Genomic DNA, 27,910 nt, shown 5'->3' on the forward strand with positions numbered 1-27,910 from the left:
AGGCACCGCCAGAAGCATAGAATACAATATAAATATAACAGTTTTTCCATGTTATAAAACGAAAAATAGCAATGAGTGTGAAAGTTATGGTCATTTCTATGTTCCGGGCAACCTAGGCTTCACCCTAGGGCGTCGCTCCAACAGATTGAATAGTTTGGGCCTTAGAAGTCAACGCCCGACACATAGAATGCAATAAAAATGCAACAGTTTTTCCATCGTATAAAAGGATTAATTGCAACCAGTTTGAAAGTGATGGTCATTTCTACGTTCCGGGCAACCTAGGCTTCACCCTAGGGCGTTGTTCCACCAGATGGAATAGTCAGGGCATAAGAAGTCAACGCCAGAAGCATAAAATACGGTATAAATACAACAGCTTTTCCATCGCATAAAACGAATAATAGCAACCAGTGTGAAAGTTATGGGCATTTCTGCGTTCCGGGCAACCTAGGCTTCACTCTACGGCGTTGTTCCACCAGATCGAATAGTTAGGGCCTAAGAAGTCAGCGCCAGAAGCATAAAATACAATATAAATATAACAGTTTTTCCATCGTATAAAACGAATAATTGCTACCGATGTGAAAGGTGTGGTCATTTCTACGTTCCGGGCAACCTGGGCTTCACCATATGGCGCTGTTCCACCGGATGGAATAGTTAGGGCATAAGAAGTCAACGCCAGAAGCATAAAATACAATATAAATACAACAGTTTTTCAATCGTATAAAACGAGTAATTGCAACCAGTACGAAAGTTAACGTCATTTCTATGTTCCGGGCAACCTAGGCTTCACCCTAGGGCGTTGCTCCAACAGATTGAATAGTTAGGGCCTTAGAAGTCAACGCCGGAAGCATAAAATGCAATAAAAATACATCAGTTTTTCCATCGTATAAAAGGATTAATTGCAACCAGTTTGAAAGTGATGGTCACTTCTACGTTCCGGGCATCCTAGGCTTTACTCTAGGGCGTTGCTCCACCAGATCAAATAGGTAGGTCCTTAGAAGTCAACGCCCGAAGCATAAAATACAAAATAAATAGAACAGTTTTTCCATTGTATAAAACGTATAATTTCTACCGGTGTGAAAGTTATGGTCATTTCTACGTTCCGGGCAACCTAGGCTTCACCCTAGGGCGTTGCTGCACCACGTCGAATAGCTACTGCCTTAGAAGTCAACGCCAGAAGCATAAAATACAGTATTAATACAACAGTTTTTCCATTGTATAGCATGACCAATTGCAACCAGTGCGAAAGTAACGATCATTTCGACGTTTCGGGCATCCTAGACTTAACTCTGAGGCGTTGCTCCACCAGATCGAAGAGTTAGGGTCTAAGAAGTCAACACCGGAAGCATAAAATACAATATAAAAACAACAGCTTTTCCATCGTAGAAAACGGATAATAGCAACCAGTGTGAAAGTTATGGTCATTCCTACGTTCCGGGCAACCTAGGCTTCACCCTAGGGCGTTGCTCCAACAGATCGAATAGTTAGGGCCTTAGAAGTCAACGCCCGAAGCATAAAATACAATATAAATATAACAGTTTTTCCATCGTATAGAACGAATAATAGCAACCAGTGTGAAAGTTATGGTCATTCCTACGTTCCGGGCAACCTAGGCTTCACCCTAGGGCGTTGCTCCAACAGATCGAATAGTTAGGGCCTTAGAAGTCAACGCCAGAAGCATAAAATACAGTATAAATACAACAGTTTTTCCATCGTATAAAAGGAATAATTGCATCCAGTATGAAAGTTATGGTCATTTCTACTTTCCGGGCAACCTAGGCTTCACTGTAGGGTGTTGCTCCACCAGATCGAATAGGTAGGGCCATAGAAGTCTACGCCCGAAACATAAAATACAATAAATATACAAGAGTTTTTCCATCGTATATCAGGAATAATTGCAACCAGTGTGAAAGTGATGGTCATTTCTACGTTCCAGGCAACGTAGGCTTCACTCTAGGGCGTTGTTCCAACAGATCGAATAGTTAGTGCCTAAGAAGGCACCGCCAGAAGCATAGAATACAATATAAATATAACAGTTTTTCCATGTTATAAAACGAATAATAGCAATGAGTGTGAAAGTTATGGTCATTTCTAAGTTCCGGGCAACCTAGGCTTCACCCTAGGGAGTCGCTCCAACAGATTGAATAGTTAGGGCCTTAGAAGTCAACGCCCGACACATAGAATGCAATAAAAATGCAACAGTTTTTCCATCGTATAAAAGGATTAATTGCAACCAGTTTGAAAGTGATGGTCATTTCTACGTTCCGGGCAACCTAGGCTTCACCCTATGGCGTTGTTCCACCAGATGGAATAGTCAGGGCATAAGAAGTCAACGCCAGAAGCATAAAATACGGTATAAATACAACAGCTTTTCCATCGCATAAAACGAATAATAGCAACCAGTGTGAAAGTTATGGGCATTTCTGCGTTCCGGGCAACCTAGGCTTCAGTCTACAGCGTTGTTCCACCAGATCGAATAGTTAGGGCCTAAGAAGTCAGCGCCAGAAGCATAAAATACAATATAAATATAACAGCTTTTCCATCGTATAAAACGAATAATTGCTACCGATCTGAAAGTTGTGGTCATTTCTACGTTCCGGGCAACCTAGGCTTCACCATATGGCGCTGTTCCACCGGATGGAATAGTTGGGGCATAAGAAGTCAACGCCAGAAGCATAAAATACTATATAAATACAACAGTTTTTCAATCGTATAAAACGAGTAATTGCAACCAGTACGAAAGTTAACGTCATTTCTATGTTCCGGGCAACCTAGGCTTCACCCTAGGGCGTTGCTCCGACAGATTGAATAGTTAGGGCCTTAGAAGTCAACGCCGGAAGCATAAAATGCAATAAAGATGCAACAGCTTTTCCATCGTATAAAACGAATAATTTCAACCAGTGTGAATGTTATGGTCATTTTTACATTCCGAGCAACCTAGGCTTCACTCTAGGGCGTTGATCCACCAGATAGAATAGTTAGGGCCTTAGAAGTCAACGCCAGAAGCATAAAATTCAATAAAGGTGCAACAGCTTTTCCATCGTATAACAGGAGTAACTGAAAACAGTTTCAAAGTGATGGTCATTTCTACGTTCCGGGCAACCTAGGCTTCACCCTAGGGCGTTGTTCCACCAGATGGAATAGCTAGGGCAGAAGAAGTCAACGCCAGAAGCATAAAATACTGTATAAATACAACAGTTTTTCTATCGTTTAAAACGAATAATTGCAACCAGTATGAGAGTTAACGTCATTTCTACTTTCCGGGCAACCTAGGCTTCACCCTAGGGCGTTGCGCAAACAGATTGAATAGTTAGGGCCTTAGAAGTCAACACCCGAAGCATAAAATACAAAATAAATAGAACAGCTTTTCCATCGTATAAAACGAATAATTGCTACCGTTGTGAAAGTTATGGTCAGTTCTACGTTCCGGGCAACCTAGGCTTCACGATAGGGCGTTGTTCCACCAGATGGAATAGTTAGGGCATAAGAAGTCAACGCCCGACGCATAGAATGCAATAAAAATGCAACAGTTTTTCCATCGTATAAAAGGATTAATTGCAACCAGTTTGAAAGTGATGGTCATTTCTACGTTCCGGGCAGCCCATTCTTCACCCTAGGGCGTGGTTCCACCAGATGGAATAGTTAGGGCATAAGAAGTCAACGCCAGAAGCATAAAATACGGTATAAATACAACAGCTTTTCCATCGCATAAAACGAATAATAGCAACCAGTGTGAACGTTATGGGCATTTCTACGTTCCGGGCAACCTAAGCTTCACCACAGGGCGTTGTTCGACCAGATAGAATAGTTAGGGCCTAAGAAGTGAATGCCAGCAGCATAAAATACAATATAAATACAACAGTTTTTCCATCATATAAAACGAATAATTGCAACCAGTATGAAAGTTATGGTCATTTCTACTTTCCGGGCTACCTAGGCTACACCCTAGGGCGTTGCTCCAACAGATTGAATAGTTAGGGCCTTAGAAGTCAATGCCCGAAGCACAAAAAGCAATAAAAATACAACAGTTTTTCCATCATATAACAGGAATAATTGCAACCAGTTTGAAAGTGATGGTCATTTCTACATTCCGGGAAACCTCGGCTTCACTCTAGGGCGTTGTTCCGCCAGATCGAATAGTTAGTGCATTAGAAGCCAACGCCGGAAGCATAAAATACAATATAAATACAACAGTTTTCCCATCGTATAAAACGAATTATTGCAAACATTGCGAAAGTAATGGTCATCTCTACGTTCCGAGCATCCTAGGCTTCACTCTAGGGCGGTGCTCCACCAAATCGAATAGCTACGGCCTTCGAAGCCTACGCCTGAAGCATAAAATACAATACAAATTCAACAGCCTTTTCATCGTATAACAGGAATAATTTCAACAAGCGTTAAAGTAATGATCATCTCGGCGTTTCGGGAATCCTAGGCTTAACTCTGAGGCATTGCTCAACCAGATCGAATAGTTAGGGCCTAAGAAGTCAACGCCAGAAGCATAAAATACAGTATAAATACAACAGCTTTCCATCGTATAAAACAAATAATTGCAACCAGTATGAAACTTATGGTCATTTCTACGTTCCGGGCAACCTAGGCTTCACTCTATGGCGTTCTTCCACCACATCGAATAGCTACGGCCTCAGAAGTCAACGCCTGAAGCATAAAATACATTAAAAATACAACAGTCTTTCCATCCTATAACAGGAATAATTGCAACCCGTGTGAAAGAGATGGTCATTTGTACGTTCCAGGCAACCTAGGCTTCACTCTAGGGCGTTGTTCCGCCAGATCGAATTGTTAGGGCCTAAGAAGTCAACGCCAGAAGCATAAGATACATAATAAATATAACAGTTTTTCCATCGTATAGAACGAATAATAGCATCCAGTGTGAAAGTTATGGTCATTTCTACGTTCCGGGCAACCTAGGCTTCACTCTAGGGCGTTGCTCCTCCAGACCAAACAGTTAGGGCCTTAGAAGTCAACGCCCGAAGCATAAAATACAAAATAAACAGAACAGTTTTTCCATTGTATAAAACGAATAATTGCTACCAGTGTAAAAGTTATGGTCATTTCTACGTTCCGGCCAACCCAGGCTTCACCCTAGGGCGTTGTTCCACCAGATCGAATAGTTAGTGCCTTAGAAGTCAACGGCCGAAGCATAAAATACAAAATAAATACAATAGTTTTTCCATCATATAAATCGTGTAATTGCAACCAGTATGAAAGTTGTGGTCATTTCTACGTTCCGGGCAACCTAGGCTTCACCCTAGGGCGTTGCTCCAACAGATTGAATAGTTAGGGCCTTAGAAGTCTACGCCAGAAGCATAAAATACTGTATAAATACAACAGTTTTTCTATCGTTTAAAACGAATAATTGCAACCAGTATGAGAGTTAACGTCATTTCTACTTTCCGGGCAACCTAGGCTTCACCCTAGGGCGTTGCTCCAACAGACTGAATAGTTAGGGCCTTAGAAGTCAACACCCGAAGCATAAAATACAAAATAAATAGAACAGCTTTTCCATCGTATAAAACGAATAATTGCTACCGGTGTGAAAGTTATGGTCAGTTCTACGTTCCGGGCAACCTAGGCTTCACCATAGGGCGTTGTTCCACCAGATGGAATAGTTAGGGCATAAGAAGTCAACGCCCGACGCATAGAATGCAATAAAAATGCAACAGTTTTTCCATCGTATAAAAGGATTAATTGCAACCAGTTTGAAAGTGATGGTCATTTCTACGTTCCGGGCAACCCATTCTTCACCCTAGGACGTGGTTCCACCAGATGGAATAGTTAGGTCATAAGAAGTCAACGCCAGAAGCATAAAATACGGTATAAATACAACAGCTTTTCCATCGCATAAAACGAATAATAGCAACCAGTGTGAACGTTATGGGCATTTCTACGTTCCGGGCAACCTAAGCTTCACCACAGGGCGTTGTTCGACCAGATAGAATAGTTAGGGCCTAAGAAGTGAATGCCAGCAGCATAAAAAGCAATAAAAATACAACAGTTTTTCCATCATATAACAGGAATAATTGCAACCAGTTTGAAAGTGATGGTCATTTCTACATTCCGGGAAACCTCGGCTTCACTCTAGGGCGTTGCTCCGCCAGATCGAATAGTTAGTGCATTAGAAGTCAACGCCAGAAGCATAAAATACAATATAAATACAACAGTTTTTCCATCGTATAAAACGAATAATTGCAAACATTGCGAAAGTAATGGTCATCTCTACGTTCCGAGCATCCTAGGCTTCACGCTAGGGCGGTGCTCCACCATATCGAATAGCTACGGCCTTCGAAGCCTACGCCTGAAGCATAAAATACAATACAAATTCAACAGCCTTTTCATCGTATAACAGGAATAATTTCAACAAGCGTTAAAGTAATGATCATCTCGGCGTTTCGGGAATCCTAGGCTTAACTCTGAGGCATTGCTCAACCAGATCGAATAGTTCGGGCCTAAGAAGTCAACGCCAGAAGCATAAAATACAATATAAATACAACAGTTTTTCCATCGTATAAAACAAATAATTGCAACCAGTATGAAACTTATGGTCATTTCTACGTTCCGGGCAACCTAGGCTTCACTCTATGGCGTTCTTCCACCACATCGAATAGCTACGGCCTCAGAAGTCAACGCCTGAAGCATAAAATACATTAAAAATACAACAGTCTTTCCATCCTATAACAGGAATAATTGCAACCCGTGTGAAAGTGATGGTCATTTGTACGTTCCAGGCAAAATAGGCTTCACTCTAGGGCGTTGTTCCGCCAGATCGAATTGTTAGGGCCTAAGAAGTCAACGCCAGAAGCATAAGATACATAATAAATATAACAGTTTTTCCATCGTATAGAACGAATAATAGCATTCAGTGTGAAAGTTATGGTCATTTCTACGTTCCGGGCAACCTAGGCTTCACTCTAGGGCGTTGCTCCACCAGATCGAATAGTTAGGGCCTTAGAAGTCAACGCCAGAAGCATAAAATACAATAAAGATGCAACAGCTTTTCCATCGTATAAAACGAATAATTTCAACCAGTGTGAATGTTATGGTCATTTTTACATTCCGAACAACCTAGGCTTCACTCTAGGGCGTTGATCCACCAGATAGAATAGTTAGGGCCTTAGAAGTCAACGCCAGAAGCATAAAATTCAATAAAGGTGCAACAGCTTTTCCATCGTATAACAGGAGTAACTAAAAACAGTTTGAAAGTGATGGTCATTTCTACGTTCCGGGCAACATAGGCTTCACCCTAGGGCGTTGTTCCACCAGATGGAATAGCTAGGGCATAAGAAGTCAACGCCAGAAGCATAAAATACTGTATAAATACAACAGTTTTTCTATCGTTTAAAACGAATAATTGCAACCAGTATGAGAGTTAACGTCATTTCTACTTTCCGGGCAACCTAGGCTTCACCCTAGGGCGTTGCTCCAACAGACTGAATAGTTAGGGCCTTAGAAGTCAACACCCGAAGCATAAAATACAAAATAAATAGAACAGCTTTTCCATCGTATAAAACGAATAATTGCTACCGGTGTGAAAGTTATGGTCAGTTCTACGTTCCGGGCAACCTAGGCTTCACCATAGGGCGTTGTTCCACCAGATGGAATAGTTAGGGCATAAGAAGTCAACGCCCGACGCATAGAATGCAATAAAAATGCAACAGTTTTTCCATCGTATAAAAGGATTAATTGCAACCAGTTTGAAAGTGATGGTCATTTCTACGTTCCGGGCAACCCATTCTTCACCCTAGGACGTGGTTCCACCAGATGGAATAGTTAGGTCATAAGAAGTCAACGCCAGAAGCATAAAATACGGTATAAATACAACAGCTTTTCCATCGCATAAAACGAATAATAGCAACCAGTGTGAACGTTATGGGCATTTCTACGTTCCGGGCAACCTAAGCTTCACCACAGGGCGTTGTTCGACCAGATAGAATAGTTAGGGCCTAAGAAGTGAATGCCAGCAGCATAAAAAGCAATAAAAATACAACAGTTTTTCCATCATATAACAGGAATAATTGCAACCAGTTTGAAAGTGATGGTCATTTCTACATTCCGGGAAACCTCGGCTTCACTCTAGGGCGTTGCTCCGCCAGATCGAATAGTTAGTGCATTAGAAGTCAACGCCAGAAGCATAAAATACAATATAAATACAACAGTTTTTCCATCGTATAAAACGAATAATTGCAAACATTGCGAAAGTAATGGTCATCTCTACGTTCCGAGCATCCTAGGCTTCACGCTAGGGCGGTGCTCCACCATATCGAATAGCTACGGCCTTCGAAGCCTACGCCTGAAGCATAAAATACAATACAAATTCAACAGCCTTTTCATCGTATAACAGGAATAATTTCAACAAGCGTTAAAGTAATGATCATCTCGGCGTTTCGGGAATCCTAGGCTTAACTCTGAGGCATTGCTCAACCAGATCGAATAGTTAGGGCCTAAGAAGTCAACGCCAGAAGCATAAAATACAATATAAATACAACAGTTTTTCCATCGTATAAAACAAATAATTGCAACCAGTATGAAACTTATGGTCATTTCTACGTTCCGGGCAACCTAGGCTTCACTCTATGGCGTTCTTCCACCACATCGAATAGCTACGGCCTCAGAAGTCAACGCCTGAAGCATAAAATACATTAAAAATACAACAGTCTTTCCATCCTATAACAGGAATAATTGCAACCCGTGTGAAAGTGATGGTCATTTGTACGTTCCAGGCAACCTAGGCTTCACTCTAGGGCGTTGTTCCGCCAGATCGAATTGTTAGGGCCTAAGAAGTCAACGCCAGAAGCATAAGATACATAATAAATATAACAGTTTTTCCATCGTATAGAACGAATAATAGCATCCAGTGTGAAAGTTATGGTCATTTCTACGTTCCGGGTAACCTAGGCTTCACTCTAGGGCGTTGCTCCTCCAGACCAAACAGTTAGGGCCTTAGAAGTCAACGCCCGAAGCATAAAATACAAAATAAACAGAACAGTTTTTCCATTGTATAAAACGAATAATTGCTACCAGTGTTAAAGATATGGTCATTTCTACGTTCCGGCCAACCCAGGCTTCACCCTAGGGCGTTGTTCCACCGGATCGAATAGTTAGTGCCTTAGAAGTCAACGGCCGAAGCATAAAATACAAAATAAATACAACAGTTTTTCCATCATATAAAACGTGTAATTGCAACCAGTATGAAAGTTGTGGTCATTTCTACGTTCCGGGCAACCTAGGCTTCACTCTAGGGCGTTGCTCCACCAGATCGAATAGGTAGGGCCTTAGAAGTCAACGCCAGAAGCATAAAATGCAATAAAAATGCAACAGTTTTTCCGTCGTATAAAAGGATTAATTGCAACCAGTTTGAAAGTGATGGTCATTTCTACGTTCCGGGCAACCTAGGCTTCACTCTAGGGCGTTGCTCCACCAGATCGAATAGTTAGGGCCTTAGAAGTCAACGCCAGAAGCATAAAATACAATAAAGATGCAACAGCTTTTCCATCGTATAAAACGAATAATTTCAACCAGTGTGAATGTTATGGTCATTTTTACATTCCGAACAACCTAGGCTTCACTCTAGGGCGTTGATCCACCAGATAGAATAGTTAGGGCCTTAGAAGTCAACGCCAGAAGCATAAAATTCAATAAAGGTGCAACAGCTTTTCCATCGTATAACAGGAGTAACTAAAAACAGTTTGAAAGTGATGGTCATTTCTACGTTCCGGGCAACCTAGGCTTCACCCTAGGGCGTTGTTCCACCAGATGGAATAGCTAGGGCATAAGAAGTCAACGCCAGAGGCATAAAATACTGTATAAATACAACAGTTTTTCTATCGTTTAAAACGAATAATTGCAACCAGTATGAGAGTTAACGTCATTTCTACTTTCCGGGCAACCTAGGCTTCACCCTAGGGCGTTGCTCCAACAGACTGAATAGTTAGGGCCTTAGAAGTCAACACCCGAAGCATAAAATACAAAATAAATAGAACAGCTTTTCCATCGTATAAAACGAATAATTGCTACCGGTGTGAAAGTTATGGTCAGTTCTACGTTCCGGGCAACCTAGGCTTCACCATAGGCCGTTGTTCCACCAGATGGAATAGTTAGGGCATAAGAAGTCAACGCCCGACGCATAGAATGCAATAAAAATGCAACAGTTTTTCCATCGTATAAAAGGATTAATTGCAACCAGTTTGAAAGTGATGGTCATTTCTACGTTCCGGGCAACCCATTCTTCACCCTAGGACGTGGTTCCACCAGATGGAATAGTTAGGTCATAAGAAGTCAACGCCAGAAGCATAAAATACGGTATAAATACAACAGCTTTTCCATCGCATAAAACGAATAATAGCAACCAGTGTGAACGTTATGGGCATTTCTACGTTCCGGGCAACCTAAGCTTCACCACAGGGCGTTGTTCGACCAGATAGAATAGTTGGGGCCTAAGAAGTGAATGCCAGCAGCATAAAAAGCAATAAAAATACAACAGTTTTTCCATCATATAACAGGAATAATTGCAACCAGTTTGAAAGTGATGGTCATTTCTACATTCCGGGAAACCTCGGCTTCACTCTAGGGCGTTGCTCCGCCAGATCGAATAGTTAGTGCATTAGAAGTCAACGCCAGAAGCATAAAATACAATATAAATACAACAGTTTTTCCATCGTATAAAACGAATAATTGCAAACATTGCGAAAGTAATGGTCATCTCTACGTTCCGAGCATCCTAGGCTTCACGCTAGAGCGGTGCTCCACCATATCGAATAGCTACGGCCTTCGAAGCCTACGCCTGAAGCATAAAATACAATACAAATTCAACAGCCTTTTCATCGTATAACAGGAATAATTTCAACAAGCGTTAAAGTAATGATCATCTCGGCGTTTCGGGAATCCTAGGCTTAACTCTGAGGCCTTGCTCAACCAGATCGAATAGTTAGGGCCTAAGAAGTCAACGCCAGAAGCATAAAATACAATATAAATACAACAGTTTTTCCATCGTATAAAACAAATAATTGCAACCAGTATGAAACTTATGGTCATTTCTACGTTCCGGGCAACCTAGGCTTCACTCTATGGCGTTCTTCCACCACATCGAATAGCTACGGCCTCAGAAGTCAACGCCTGAAGCATAAAATACATTAAAAATACAACAGTCTTTCCATCCTATAACAGGAATAATTGCAACCCGTGTGAAAGTGATGGTCATTTGTACGTTCCAGGCAACCTAGGCTTCACTCTAGGGCGTTGTTCCGCCAGATCGAATTGTTAGGGCCTAAGAAGTCAACGCCAGAAGCATAAGATACATAATAAATATAACAGTTTTTCCATCGTATAGAACGAATAATAGCATCCAGTGTGAAAGTTATGGTCATTTCTACGTTCCGGGTAACCTAGGCTTCACTCTAGGGCGTTGCTCCTCCAGACCAAACAGTTAGGGCCTTAGAAGTCAACGCCCGAAGCATAAAATACAAAATAAACAGAACAGTTTTTCCATTGTATAAAACGAATAATTGCTACCAGTGTTAAAGATATGGTCATTTCTACGTTCCGGCCAACCCAGGCTTCACCCTAGGGCGTTGTTCCACCGGATCGAATAGTTAGTGCCTTAGAAGTCAACGGCCGAAGCATAAAATACAAAATAAATACAACAGTTTTTCCATCATATAAAACGTGTAATTGCAACCAGTATGAAAGTTGTGGTCATTTCTACGTTCCGGGCAACCTAGGCTTCACTCTAGGGCGTTGCTCCACCAGATCGAATAGGTAGGGCCTTAGAAGTCAACGCCAGAAGCATAAAATACAATAAAGCTGCAACAGCTTTTCCATCGTATAAAACGAATAATTTCAACCAGTGTGAATGTTATGGTCATTTTTACATTCCGAGCAACCTAGGCTTCACTCTAGGGCGTTGATCCACCAGATAGAATAGTTAGGTCCTTAGAAGTCAACGCCAGAAGCATAAAATTCAATAAAGGTGCAACAGCTTTTCCATCGTATAACAGGAGTAACTGAAAACAGTGTGAAAGTACTGGTCATTTCTACGTTCCGGGTAACCTAGGCTTCACTCTAGGGCGTTGTTCCACCAGATCGAACAGTTAGGGCCTAAGAAGGCAACTCCAGAAGCATTAAATACAATATAAATATAACAGTTTTTCCATCGTATAGAAGTATTAATTTCAACCAGTTTGAAAGTGATGGTCCTTTCTACGTTCCGGGCAACCTAGGCTTCACCCTAGGGCGTTGTTCCACCAGATCGAATAGTTAGTGCATAAGAAGTCAACGCCAGAAGCATAAAATACTGTATAAATACAACAGTTTTTCCATCGTATAAAACGAATAATTGCAACCAGTATGAAAGTTAACGTCATTTCTACTTTCCGGGCAACCTAGGCTTCACCCTAGGGCGTTGCTCCAACAGATAGAATAGCTAGGGCCTTAGAAGTCAACACCCGAAGCATAAAAAGCAATAAAAATACAACAGTTTTTCCATCATATAACAGGAATAATTGCAACCAGTTTGAAAGTGATGGTCATTTCTACATTCCGGGAAACCTCGGCTTCACTCTAGGGCGTTGTTCCGCCAGATCGAATAGTTAGTGCATTAGAAGCCAACGCCGGAAGCATAAAATACAATATAAATACAACAGTTTTCCCATCGTATAAAACGAATTATTGCAAACATTGCGAAAGTAATGGTCATCTCTACGTTCCGAGCATCCTAGGCTTCACTCTAGGGCGGTGCTCCACCAATTCGAATAGCTACGGCCTTCGAAGCCTACGCCTGAAGCATAAAATACAATACAAATTCAACAGCCTTTTCATCGTATAACAGGAATAATTTCAACAAGCGTTAAAGTAATTATCATCTCGGCGTTTCGGGAATCCTAGGCTTAACTCTGAGGCATTGCTCAACCAGATCGAATAGTTAGGGCCTAAGAAGTCAACGCCAGAAGCATAAAATACAGTATAAATACAACAGCTTTCCATCGTATAAAACAAATAATTGCAACCAGTATGAAACTTATGGTCATTTCTACGTTCCGGGCAACCTAGGCTTCACTCTATGGCGTTCTTCCACCACATCGAATAGCTACGGCCTCAGAAGTCAACGCCTGAAGCATAAAATACATTAAAAATACAACAGTCTTTCCATCCTATAACAGGAATAATTGCAACCCATGTGAAAGAGATGGTCATTTGTACGTTCCAGGCAACCTAGGCTTCACTCTAGGGCGTTGTTCCGCCAGATCGAATTGTTAGGGCCTAAGAAGTCAACGCCAGAAGCATAAGATACATAATAAATATAACAGTTTTTCCATCGTATAGAACGAATAATAGCATCCAGTGTGAAAGTTATGGTCATTTCTACGTTCCGGGCAACCTAGGCTTCACTCTAGGGCGTTGCTCCTCCAGACCAAACAGTTAGGGCCTTAGAAGTCAACGCCCGAAGCATAAAATACAAAATAAACAGAACAGTTTTTCCATTGTATAAAACGAATAATTGCTACCAGTGTAAAAGTTATGGTCATTTCTACGTTCCGGCCAACCCAGGCTTCACCCTAGGGCGTTGTTCCACCAGATCGAATAGTTAGTGCCTTAGAAGTCAACGGCCGAAGCATAAAATACAAAATAAATACAATAGTTTTTCCATCATATAAATCGTGTAATTGCAACCAGTATGAAAGTTGTGGTCATTTCTACGTTCCGGGCAACCTAGGCTTCACCCTAGGGCGTTGCTCCAACAGATTGAATAGTTAGGGCCTTAGAAGTCTACGCCAGAAGCATAAAATACTGTATAAATACAACAGTTTTTCTATCGTTTAAAACGAATAATTGCAACCAGTATGAGAGTTAACGTCATTTCTACTTTCCGGGCAACCTAGGCTTCACCCTAGGGCGTTGCTCCAACAGACTGAATAGTTAGGGCCTTAGAAGTCAACACCCGAAGCATAAAATACAAAATAAATAGAACAGCTTTTCCATCGTATAAAACGAATAATTGCTACCGGTGTGAAAGTTATGGTCAGTTCTACGTTCCGGGCAACCTAGGCTTCACCATAGGGCGTTGTTCCACCAGATGGAATAGTTAGGGCATAAGAAGTCAACGCCCGACGCATAGAATGCAATAAAAATGCAACAGTTTTTCCATCGTATAAAAGGATTAATTGCAACCAGTTTGAAAGTGATGGTCATTTCTACGTTCCGGGCAACCCATTCTTCACCCTAGGACGTGGTTCCACCAGATGGAATAGTTAGGTCATAAGAAGTCAACGCCAGAAGCATAAAATACGGTATAAATACAACAGCTTTTCCATCGCATAAAACGAATAATAGCAACCAGTGTGAACGTTATGGGCATTTCTACGTTCCGGGCAACCTAAGCTTCACCACAGGGCGTTGTTCGACCAGATAGAATAGTTAGGGCCTAAGAAGTGAATGCCAGCAGCATAAAAAGCAATAAAAATACAACAGTTTTTCCATCATATAACAGGAATAATTGCAACCAGTTTGAAAGTGATGGTCATTTCTACATTCCGGGAAACCTCGGCTTCACTCTAGGGCGTTGCTCCGCCAGATCGAATAGTTAGTGCATTAGAAGTCAACGCCAGAAGCATAAAATACAATATAAATACAACAGTTTTTCCATCGTATAAAACGAATAATTGCAAACATTGCGAAAGTAATGGTCATCTCTACGTTCCGAGCATCCTAGGCTTCACGCTAGGGCGGTGCTCCACCATATCGAATAGCTACGGCCTTCGAAGCCTACGCCTGAAGCATAAAATACAATACAAATTCAACAGCCTTTTCATCGTATAACAGGAATAATTTCAACAAGCGTTAAAGTAATGATCATCTCGGCGTTTCGGGAATCCTAGGCTTAACTCTGAGGCATTGCTCAACCAGATCGAATAGTTCGGGCCTAAGAAGTCAACGCCAGAAGCATAAAATACAATATAAATACAACAGTTTTTCCATCGTATAAAACAAATAATTGCAACCAGTATGAAACTTATGGTCATTTCTACGTTCCGGGCAACCTAGGCTTCACTCTATGGCGTTCTTCCACCACATCGAATAGCTACGGCCTCAGAAGTCAACGCCTGAAGCATAAAATACATTAAAAATACAACAGTCTTTCCATCCTATAACAGGAATAATTGCAACCCGTGTGAAAGTGATGGTCATTTGTACGTTCCAGGCAAAATAGGCTTCACTCTAGGGCGTTGTTCCGCCAGATCGAATTGTTAGGGCCTAAGAAGTCAACGCCAGAAGCATAAGATACATAATAAATATAACAGTTTTTCCATCGTATAGAACGAATAATAGCATTCAGTGTGAAAGTTATGGTCATTTCTACGTTCCGGGCAACCTAGGCTTCACTCTAGGGCGTTGCTCCACCAGATCGAATAGTTAGGGCCTTAGAAGTCAACGCCAGAAGCATAAAATACAATAAAGATGCAACAGCTTTTCCATCGTATAAAACGAATAATTTCAACCAGTGTGAATGTTATGGTCATTTTTACATTCCGAACAACCTAGGCTTCACTCTAGGGCGTTGATCCACCAGATAGAATAGTTAGGGCCTTAGAAGTCAACGCCAGAAGCATAAAATTCAATAAAGGTGCAACAGCTTTTCCATCGTATAACAGGAGTAACTAAAAACAGTTTGAAAGTGATGGTCATTTCTACGTTCCGGGCAACATAGGCTTCACCCTAGGGCGTTGTTCCACCAGATGGAATAGCTAGGGCATAAGAAGTCAACGCCAGAAGCATAAAATACTGTATAAATACAACAGTTTTTCTATCGTTTAAAACGAATAATTGCAACCAGTATGAGAGTTAACGTCATTTCTACTTTCCGGGCAACCTAGGCTTCACCCTAGGGCGTTGCACCAACAGACTGAATAGTTAGGGCCTTAGAAGTCAACACCCGAAGCATAAAATACAAAATAAATAGAACAGCTTTTCCATCGTATAAAACGAATAATTGCTACCGGTGTGAAAGTTATGGTCAGTTCTACGTTCCGGGCAACCTAGGCTTCACCATAGGGCGTTGTTCCACCAGATGGAATAGTTAGGGCATAAGAAGTCAACGCCCGACGCATAGAATGCAATAAAAATGCAACAGTTTTTCCATCGTATAAAAGGATTAATTGCAACCAGTTTGAAAGTGATGGTCATTTCTACGTTCCGGGCAACCCATTCTTCACCCTAGGACGTGGTTCCACCAGATGGAATAGTTAGGTCATAAGAAGTCAACGCCAGAAGCATAAAATACGGTATAAATACAACAGCTTTTCCATCGCATAAAACGAATAATAGCAACCAGTGTGAACGTTATGGGCATTTCTACGTTCCGGGCAACCTAAGCTTCACCACAGGGCGTTGTTCGACCAGATAGAATAGTTAGGGCCTAAGAAGTGAATGCCAGCAGCATAAAAAGCAATAAAAATACAACAGTTTTTCCATCATATAACAGGAATAATTGCAACCAGTTTGAAAGTGATGGTCATTTCTACATTCCGGGAAACCTCGGCTTCACTCTAGGGCGTTGCTCCGCCAGATCGAATAGTTAGTGCATTAGAAGTCAACGCCAGAAGCATAAAATACAATATAAATACAACAGTTTTTCCATCGTATAAAACGAATAATTGCAAACATTGCGAAAGTAATGGTCATCTCTACGTTCCGAGCATCCTAGGCTTCACGCTAGGGCGGTGCTCCACCATATCGAATAGCTACGGCCTTCGAAGCCTACGCCTGAAGCATAAAATACAATACAAATTCAACAGCCTTTTCATCGTATAACAGGAATAATTTCAACAAGCGTTAAAGTAATGATCATCTCGGCGTTTCGGGAATCCTAGGCTTAACTCTGAGGCATTGCTCAACCAGATCGAATAGTTAGGGCCTAAGAAGTCAACGCCAGAAGCATAAAATACAATATAAATACAACAGTTTTTCCATCGTATAAAACAAATAATTGCAACCAGTATGAAACTTATGGTCATTTCTACGTTCCGGGCAACCTAGGCTTCACTCTATGGCGTTCTTCCACCACATCGAATAGCTACGGCCTCAGAAGTCAACGCCTGAAGCATAAAATACATTAAAAATACAACAGTCTTTCCATCCTATAACAGGAATAATTGCAACCCGTGTGAAAGTGATGGTCATTTGTACGTTCCAGGCAACCTAGGCTTCACTCTAGGGCGTTGTTCCGCCAGATCGAATTGTTAGGGCCTAAGAAGTCAACGCCAGAAGCATAAGATACATAATAAATATAACAGTTTTTCCATCGTATAGAACGAATAATAGCATCCAGTGTGAAAGTTATGGTCATTTCTACGTTCCGGGTAACCTAGGCTTCACTCTAGGGCGTTGCTCCTCCAGACCAAACAGTTAGGGCCTTAGAAGTCAACGCCCGAAGCATAAAATACAAAATAAACAGAACAGTTTTTCCATTGTATAAAACGAATAATTGCTACCAGTGTTAAAGATATGGTCATTTCTACGTTCCGGCCAACCCAGGCTTCACCCTAGGGCGTTGTTCCACCGGATCGAATAGTTAGTGCCTTAGAAGTCAACGGCCGAAGCATAAAATACAAAATAAATACAACAGTTTTTCCATCATATAAAACGTGTAATTGCAACCAGTATGAAAGTTGTGGTCATTTCTACGTTCCGGGCAACCTAGGCTTCACTCTAGGGCGTTGCTCCACCAGATCGAATAGGTAGGGCCTTAGAAGTCAACGCCAGAAGCATAAAATGCAATAAAAATGCAACAGTTTTTCCGTCGTATAAAAGGATTAATTGCAACCAGTTTGAAAGTGATGGTCATTTCTACGTTCCGGGCAACCTAGGCTTCACTCTAGGGCGTTGCTCCACCAGATCGAATCGTTAGGGCCTTAGAAGTCAACGCCAGAAGCATAAAATACAATAAAGATGCAACAGCTTTTCCATCGTATAAAACGAATAATTTCAACCAGTGTGAATGTTATGGTCATTTTTACATTCCGAACAACCTAGGCTTCACTCTAGGGCGTTGATCCACCAGATAGAATAGTTAGGGCCTTAGAAGTCAACGCCAGAAGCATAAAATTCAATAAAGGTGCAACAGCTTTTCCATCGTATAACAGGAGTAACTAAAAACAGTTTGAAAGTGATGGTCATTTCTACGTTCCGGGCAACCTAGGCTTCACCCTAGGGCGTTGTTCCACCAGATGGAATAGCTAGGGCATAAGAAGTCAACGCCAGAGGCATAAAATACTGTATAAATACAACAGTTTTTCTATCGTTTAAAACGAATAATTGCAACCAGTATGAGAGTTAACGTCATTTCTACTTTCCGGGCAACCTAGGCTTCACCCTAGGGCGTTGCTCCAACAGACTGAATAGTTAGGGCCTTAGAAGTCAACACCCGAAGCATAAAATACAAAATAAATAGAACAGCTTTTCCATCGTATAAAACGAATAATTGCTACCGGTGTGAAAGTTATGGTCAGTTCTACGTTCCGGGCAACCTAGGCTTCACCATAGGCCGTTGTTCCACCAGATGGAATAGTTAGGGCATAAGAAGTCAACGCCCGACGCATAGAATGCAATAAAAATGCAACAGTTTTTCCATCGTATAAAAGGATTAATTGCAACCAGTTTGAAAGTGATGGTCATTTCTACGTTCCGGGCAACCCATTCTTCACCCTAGGACGTGGTTCCACCAGATGGAATAGTTAGGTCATAAGAAGTCAACGCCAGAAGCATAAAATACGGTATAAATACAACAGCTTTTCCATCGCATAAAACGAATAATAGCAACCAGTGTGAACGTTATGGGCATTTCTACGTTCCGGGCAACCTAAGCTTCACCACAGGGCGTTGTTCGACCAGATAGAATAGTTGGGGCCTAAGAAGTGAATGCCAGCAGCATAAAAAGCAATAAAAATACAACAGTTTTTCCATCATATAACAGGAATAATTGCAACCAGTTTGAAAGTGATGGTCATTTCTACATTCCGGGAAACCTCGGCTTCACTCTAGGGCGTTGCTCCGCCAGATCGAATAGTTAGTGCATTAGAAGTCAACGCCAGAAGCATAAAATACAATATAAATACAACAGTTTTTCCATCGTATAAAACGAATAATTGCAAACATTGCGAAAGTAATGGTCATCTCTACGTTCCGAGCATCCTAGGCTTCACGCTAGAGCGGTGCTCCACCATATCGAATAGCTACGGCCTTCGAAGCCTACGCCTGAAGCATAAAATACAATACAAATTCAACAGCCTTTTCATCGTATAACAGGAATAATTTCAACAAGCGTTAAAGTAATGATCATCTCGGCGTTTCGGGAATCCTAGGCTTAACTCTGAGGCCTTGCTCAACCAGATCGAATAGTTAGGGCCTAAGAAGTCAACGCCAGAAGCATAAAATACAATATAAATACAACAGTTTTTCCATCGTATAAAACAAATAATTGCAACCAGTATGAAACTTATGGTCATTTCTACGTTCCGGGCAACCTAGGCTTCACTCTATGGCGTTCTTCCACCACATCGAATAGCTACGGCCTCAGAAGTCAACGCCTGAAGCATAAAATACATTAAAAATACAACAGTCTTTCCATCCTATAACAGGAATAATTGCAACCCGTGTGAAAGTGATGGTCATTTGTACGTTCCAGGCAACCTAGGCTTCACTCTAGGGCGTTGTTCCGCCAGATCGAATTGTTAGGGCCTAAGAAGTCAACGCCAGAAGCATAAGATACATAATAAATATAACAGTTTTTCCATCGTATAGAACGAATAATAGCATCCAGTGTGAAAGTTATGGTCATTTCTACGTTCCGGGTAACCTAGGCTTCACTCTAGGGCGTTGCTCCTCCAGACCAAACAGTTAGGGCCTTAGAAGTCAACGCCCGAAGCATAAAATACAAAATAAACAGAACAGTTTTTCCATTGTATAAAACGAATAATTGCTACCAGTGTTAAAGATATGGTCATTTCTACGTTCCGGCCAACCCAGGCTTCACCCTAGGGCGTTGTTCCACCGGATCGAATAGTTAGTGCCTTAGAAGTCAACGGCCGAAGCATAAAATACAAAATAAATACAACAGTTTTTCCATCATATAAAACGTGTAATTGCAACCAGTATGAAAGTTGTGGTCATTTCTACGTTCCGGGCAACCTAGGCTTCACTCTAGGGCGTTGCTCCACCAGATCGAATAGGTAGGGCCTTAGAAGTCAACGCCAGAAGCATAAAATACAATAAAGCTGCAACAGCTTTTCCATCGTATAAAACGAATAATTTCAACCAGTGTGAATGTTATGGTCATTTTTACATTCCGAGCAACCTAGGCTTCACTCTAGGGCGTTGATCCACCAGATAGAATAGTTAGGTCCTTAGAAGTCAACGCCAGAAGCATAAAATTCAATAAAGGTGCAACAGCTTTTCCATCGTATAACAGGAGTAACTGAAAACAGTGTGAAAGTACTGGTCATTTCTACGTTCCGGGTAACCTAGGCTTCACTCTAGGGCGTTGTTCCACCAGATCGAACAGTTAGGGCCTAAGAAGGCAACTCCAGAAGCATTAAATACAATATAAATATAACAGTTTTTCCATCGTATAGAAGTATTAATTTCAACCAGTTTGAAAGTGATGGTCCTTTCTACGTTCCGGGCAACCTAGGCTTCACCCTAGGGCGTTGTTCCACCAGATCGAATAGTTAGTGCATAAGAAGTCAACGCCAGAAGCATAAAATACTGTATAAATACAACAGTTTTTCCATCGTATAAAACGAATAATTGCAACCAGTATGAAAGTTAACGTCATTTCTACTTTCCGGGCAACCTAGGCTTCACCCTAGGGCGTTGCTCCAACAGATAGAATAGCTAGGGCCTTAGAAGTCAACACCCGAAGCATACAAAGCAATAAAAATACAACAGTTTTTCCATCATATAACAGGAATAATTGCAACCAGTTTGAAAGTGATGGTCATTTCTACATTCCGGGAAACCTCGGCTTCACTCTAGGGCGTTGCTCCGCCAGATCGAATAGTTAGTGCATTAGAAGTCAACGCCAGAAGCATAAAATACAAAATAAACAGAACAGTTTTTCCATTGTATAAAACGAATAATTGCTACCAGTGTATAAGCTATGGTCAGTTCTACGTTCCGGCCAACCTAGGCTTCACCCCAGGGCGTTGTTCCACCAGATCGAATAGTTAGTGCCTTAGAAGTCAACGGCCGAAGCATAAAATACAAAATAAATACAACAGTTTTTCCATCATATAAAACGTGTAAATGCAACAAGTATGAAAGTTGTGGTCATTTCTACTTTCCGGGCAACCTAGGCTTCACCCTAGGGCGTTGCTCCAACAGATTGAATAGTTAGGGCCTTAGAAGTCAACGCCAGAAGCATAAAATACAATAAAGATGCAACAGCTTTTCCATCGTATAAAACGAATAATTTCAACCACTGTGAATGTTATGGTCATTTTTACATTCCGAGCAACCTAGGCTTCACTCTAGGGCGTTGATCCACCAGGTAGAATAGTTAGGGCCTTAGAAGTCAACGCCAGAAGCATAAAATTCAATAAAGGTGCAACAACATTTCCATCGTATAACAGGAGTAACTGATAACAGTGTGAAAGTACTGGTCATTTCTACGTTACGGGTAACCTAGGCATCACTCTAGGGTGTTGTTCCACCAGATCGAACAGTTAGGGCCTAAGAAGGCAACTCCAGAAGCATAAAATACAATATAAATATAACAGTTTTTCCATCGTATAAAAGGATTAATTTCAACCAGTTTGAAAGTGATGGTCATTTCTACGTTCCGGTCAACCTAGGCTTCACCCTAGGGCGTTGTTCCACCAGATGGAATAGTTAGGGCATAAGAAGTCAACGCCAGAAGCATAAAATACTGTATAAATACAACAGATTTTCCATCGTATAAAACGAATAATTGCAAACATTGCGAAAGTAATGGTCATCTCTACGTTCCGAGCATCCTAGGCTTCACTCTAGGGCGGTGCTCCACCATATCGAATAGCTACGGCCTTCGAAGCCTACGCCTGAAGCATAAAATACAATACAAATTCAACAGCCTTTTCATCGTATAACAGGAATAATTTCAACAAGCGTTAAAGTAATGATCATCTCGGCGTTTCGGGAATCCTAGGCTTAACTCTGAGGCATTGCTCAACCAGATCGAATAGTTAGGGCCTAAGAAGTCAACGCCAGAAGCATAAAATACAATATAAATACAACAGTTTTTCCATCGTATAAAACAAATAATTGCAACCAGTATGAAACTTATGGTCATTTCTACGTTCCGGGCAACCTAGGCTTCACTCTATGGCGTTCTTCCACCACATCTAATAGCTACGGCCTCAGAAGTCAACGCCTGAAGCATAAAATACATTAAAAATACAACAGTCTTTCCATCCTATAACAGGAATAATTGCAACCCGTGTGAAAGTGATGGTCATTTGTACGTTCCAGGCAACCTAGGCTTCACTCTAGGGCGTTGTTCCGCCAGATCGAATTGTTAGGGCCTAAGAAGTCAACGCCAGAAGCATAAGATACATAATAAATATAACAGTTTTTCCATCGTATTGAACGAATAATAGCATCCAGTGTGAAAGTTATGGTCATTTCTACGTTCCGGGCAACCTAGGCTTCACTCTAGGGCGTTGCTCCTCCAGACCAAACAGTTAGGGCCTTAGAAGTCAACGCCCGAAGCATAAAATACAAAATAAACAGAACAGTTTTTCCATTGTATAAAACGAATAATTGCTACCAGTGTTAAAGTTATGGTCATTTCTACGTTCCGGCCAACCCAGGCTTCACCCTAGGGCGTTGTTCCACCAGATCGAATAGTTAGTGCCTTAGAAGTCAACGGCCGAAGCATAAAATACAAAATAAATACAACAGTTTTTCCATCATATAAAACGTGTAATTGCAACCAGTATGAAAGTTGTGGTCATTTCTACGTTCCGGGCAACCTAGGCTTCACTCTAGGGCGTTGCTCCACCAGATCGAATAGGTAGGGCCTTAGAAGTCAACGCCAGAAGCATAAAATACAATAAAGCTGCAACAGCTTTTCCATCGTATGAAAGGAATAATTTCAACCAGTGTGAATGTTATGGTCATTTTTACATTCCGAGCAACCTAGGCTTCACTCTAGGGCGTTGATCCACCAGATAGAATAGTTAGGTCCATAGAAGTCAACGCCAGAAGCATAAAATTCAATAAAGGTGCAACAGCTTTTCCATCGTATAACAGGAGTAACTGAAAACAGTGTGAAAGTACTGGTCATTTCTACGTTCCGGGTAACCTAGGCTTCACTCTAGGTCGTTGTTCCACCAGATCGAACAGTTAGGGCCTAAGAAGGAAACTCCAGAAGCATTAAATACAATATAAATATAACAGTTTTTCCATCGTATAGAAGTATTAATTTCAACCAGTTTGAAAGTGATGGCCCTTTCTACGTTCCGGGCAACCTAGGCTTCACACTAGGGCGTTGTTCCACCAGATGGAATAGTTAGTGCATAAGAAGTCAACGCCAGAAGCATAAAATACTGTATAAATACAACAGTTTTTCCATCCTATAAAACGAATAATTGCAACCAGTATGAAAGTTAACGTCATTTCTACTTTCCGGGCAACCTAGGCTTCACCCTAGGGCGTTGCTCCAACAGATAGAATAGTTAGGGCCTTAGAAGTCAACACGCGAAGCATAAAAAGCAATAAAAATACAACAGTTTTTCCATCATATAACAGGAATAATTGCAACCAGTTTGAAAGTGATGGTCATCTCTACGTTCCGAGCATCCTAGGCTTCACTCTAGGGCGGTGCTCCACCATATCGAATAGCTACGGCCTTAGAAGCCTACGCCTGAAGCATAAAATACAATACAAATACAACAGCCTTTTCATCGTATAACAGGAATAATTTCAACAAGCGTTAAAGTAATGACCACCTCGGCGTTTCGGGCATCCTAGGCTTAACTCTGTGGCATTGCTCCACCAGATCGAATAGTTAGGGCCTAACAAGTCAACGCCAGAAGCATAAAATACAATATAAATACAACAGTTTTTCCATCGTATAAAACAAATAATTGCAACCAGTATGAGACTTATGGTCATTTCTACGTCCCGGGCAACCTAGGCTTCACTCTATGGCGTTCTTCCACCACATCGAATAGCTACGGCCTCAGAAGTCAACGCCTGAAGCATAAAATACATTAAAAATACAACAGTCTTTCCATCCTATAACAGGAATAATTGCAACCCGTGTGAAAGTGATGGTCATTTGTACGTTCCAGGCAACCTAGGATTCACTCTAGGGCGTTGTTCCACCAGATCGAATTGTTAGGGCCTAAGAAGTCAACGCCAGAAGCATAAGATACACAATAAATATAACAGTTTTTCCATCGTATAGAACGAATAATAGCATCCAGTGTGAAAGTTATGGTCATTTCTACGTTCCGGGCAACCTAGGCTTCACTCTAGGGCGTTGCTCCGCCAGATCAAACAGTTAGGGCCTTAGAAGTCAACGCCCGAAGCATAAAATACAAAATAAACAGAACAGTTTTTCCATTGTATAAAACGAATAATTGCTACCAGTGTATAAGTTATGGTCATTTCTACGTTCCGGCCAACCTAGGCTTCACCCCAGGGCGTTGTTCCACCAGATCGAATAGTTAGTGCCTTAGAAGTCAACGGCCGAAGCATAAAATACAAAATAAATACAACAGTTTTTCCATCATATAAAACGTGTAAATGCAACAAGTATGAAAGTTGTGGTCATTTCTACTTTCCGGGCAACCTAGGCTTCACCCTAGGGCGTTGCTCCAACAGATTGAATAGTTAGGGCCTTAGAAGTCTACGCCGGAAGCATAAAATGCAATAAAAATGCAACAGTTTTTCCGTCTTATAAAAGGATTAATTGCAACCAGTTTGAAAGTGATGGTCATTTATACGTTCCGGGCAACCTAGGCTTCACTCTAGGGCGTTGCTCCACCAGATCGAATCGTTAGGGCCTTAGAAGTCAACGCCAGAAGCATAAAATACAATAAAGATGCAACAGCTTTTCCATCGTATAAAACGAATAATTTCAACCACTGTGAATGTTATGGTCATTTTTACATTCCGAGCAACCTAGGCTTCACTCTAGGGCGTTGATCCACCAGGTAGAATAGTTAGGGCCTTAGAAGTCAACGCCAGAAGCATAAAATTCAATAAAGGTGCAACAACATTTCCATCGTATAACAGGAGTAACTGATAACAGTGTGAAAGTACTGGTCATTTCTACGTTACGGGTAACCTAGGCATCACTCTAGGGTGTTGTTCCACCAGATCGAACAGTTAGGGCCTAAGAAGGCAACTCCAGAAGCATAAAATACAATATAAATATAACAGTTTTTCCATCGTATAAAAGGATTAATTTCAACCAGTTTGAAAGTGATGGTCATTTCTACGTTCCGGTCAACCTAGGCTTCACCCTAGGGCGTTGTTCCACCAGATGGAATAGTTAGGGCATAAGAAGTCAACGCCAGAAGCATAAAATACTGTATAAATACAACAGATTTTCCATCGCATAAAACGAATAATAGCAACCAGTGTGAAAGTTATGGGCATTTCTACGTTCCGGGCTACCTAGGCTTCACTCTACGGCGTTGTTCCACCAGATCGAATAGTCAGGGCCTAAGAAGTCAGCGCCAGAAGCATACAATACGATATAAATATAACAGTTTTTCCATGGTATAAAACGAATAATAGCAACCAGTGTGAAAGTTATGGTCATTCCTACGTTCCGGGCAACCTAGGCTTCACCCTAGGGCGTTGCTTCAACAGATCGAATAGTTAGTGCCTTAGCAGTCGACGGCCGAAGCATAAAATACAAAATAAATAGAACTGTTTTTCCATCGTATAAAACGAATAATTGCTACCGGTGTGAAAGTTATTTCCATTTCTACGTTCCGCGCAACCTAGGCATCACCCTAGGGCGTTGTTCCACCAGATGGAATAGTTAGGGCCTAAGAAGTCAACGCCAGAAGCATAAAATACGATATAAGTACAACGGTTTTTCCATCTTATAAAATGTATAATTGCAAACATTGCGAAAGTAATGGTCATTTCTACGTTCCGGGCAACCTAGGCGTCAGTCTAGTGCGTTGCTCCACCACATCTAATAGCTGCGGCCTTAGACGTCAACGACAGAAGCATAAAATACAATATAAATACAACAGTTTTTCCATCATATAAAACGAATAATTGCAACCAGTATGAAAGCTATGGTCATTTCTACTTCACGGGCAACCTAGGCTACACCCTAGGGCGTTGCTCCTACAGATTGAATAGTTAGGGCCTTACAAGTCAATGCCCGAAGCATAAAATGCTATAAAAATACAACAGTTTCTCCATCATATAACAGGAATATTTGCAACCAGTTTGAAAGTGATGGTAATTGCTGCGTTCCGGGCAACTTAGGCTTCACTCTAGGGCGTTGCTCCACCAGGTCGAATAGTTAGTGCCTTAGAAGTCAACGCCAGAAGCATAAAATACCATATAAATACAACAGTTTTTCCATCGTATAAAACGAATAATTGCAACCAGTATGAAAGATAACGTCATTTCGAAGTTCCGGGCAACCTAGGCTTCACCCTAGGGCGTCGCTCCAACAGATTGAATAGTCAGGGCCTTAGAAGTCAACGCCCGACACATAGAATGCAATAAAAATGCAACAGTTTTTCCATCGTATAAAAGGATTAATTGCAACCAGTTTGAAAGTGATGGTCATTTCTACGTTCCGGGCAACCTAGGCTTCACCCTAGGGCGTTGTTCCACCAGATGGAATAGTCAGGGCATAAGAAGTCAACGCCAGAAGCATAAAATACGGTATAAATACAACAGCTTTTCCATCGCATAAAACGAATAATAGCAACCAGTGTGAAAGTTATGGGCATTTCTGCGTTCCGGGCAACCTAGGCTTCACTCCACGGCGTTGTTCCACCAGATCGAATAGTTAGGGCCTAAGAAGTCAGCGCCAGAAGCATAAAATACAATATAAATATAACAGTTTTTCCATCGTATAAAACGAATAATTGGTACCGATGTGAAAGTTGTGGTCATTTCTACGTTCCGGGCAACCTGGGCTTCACCATATGGCGCTGTTCCACCGGATGGAATAGTTAGGGCATAAGAAGTCAACGCCAGAAGCATAAAATACAATATAAATACAACAGTTTTTCAATCGTATAAAACGAGTAATTGCAACCAGTACGAAAGTTAACGTCATTTCTATGTTCCGGGCAACCTAGGCTTCACCCTAGGGCGTTGCTCCAACAGATTGAATAGTTAGGGCCTTAGAAGTCAACGCCGGAAGCATAAAATGCAATAAAAATACATCAGTTTTTCCATCGTATAAAAGGATTAATTGCAACCAGTTTGAAAGTGATGGTCACTTCTACGTTCCGGGCATCCTAGGCTTTACTCTAGGGCGTTGCTCCACCAGATCAAATAGGTAGGTCCTTAGAAGTCAACGCCCGAAGCATAAAATACAAAATAAATAGAACAGTTTTTCCATTGTATAAAACGTATAATTTCTACCGGTGTGAAAGTTATGGTCATTTCTACGTTCCGGGCAACCTAGGCTTCACCCTAGGGCGTTGCTCCACCAGATCGAAGAGTTAGGGTCTAAGAAGTCAACACCGGGAGCATAAAATACAATATAAAAACAACAGCTTTTCCATCGTAGAAAACGGATAATTGCAACCTGTGTGAAAGTTATGGTCATTCCTACGTTCCGGGCAACCTAGGCTTCACCCTAGGGCGTTGCTCCAACAGATCGAGTAGTTAGTGCCTTAGAAGTCAACGGCCGAAGCATAAAATA

This window comes from Calliopsis andreniformis, unplaced genomic scaffold (assembly GCF_051401765.1).
Source record: "Calliopsis andreniformis isolate RMS-2024a unplaced genomic scaffold, iyCalAndr_principal scaffold0008, whole genome shotgun sequence".
Classification (NCBI taxonomy): Eukaryota; Metazoa; Arthropoda; class Insecta; order Hymenoptera; family Andrenidae; genus Calliopsis; species Calliopsis andreniformis.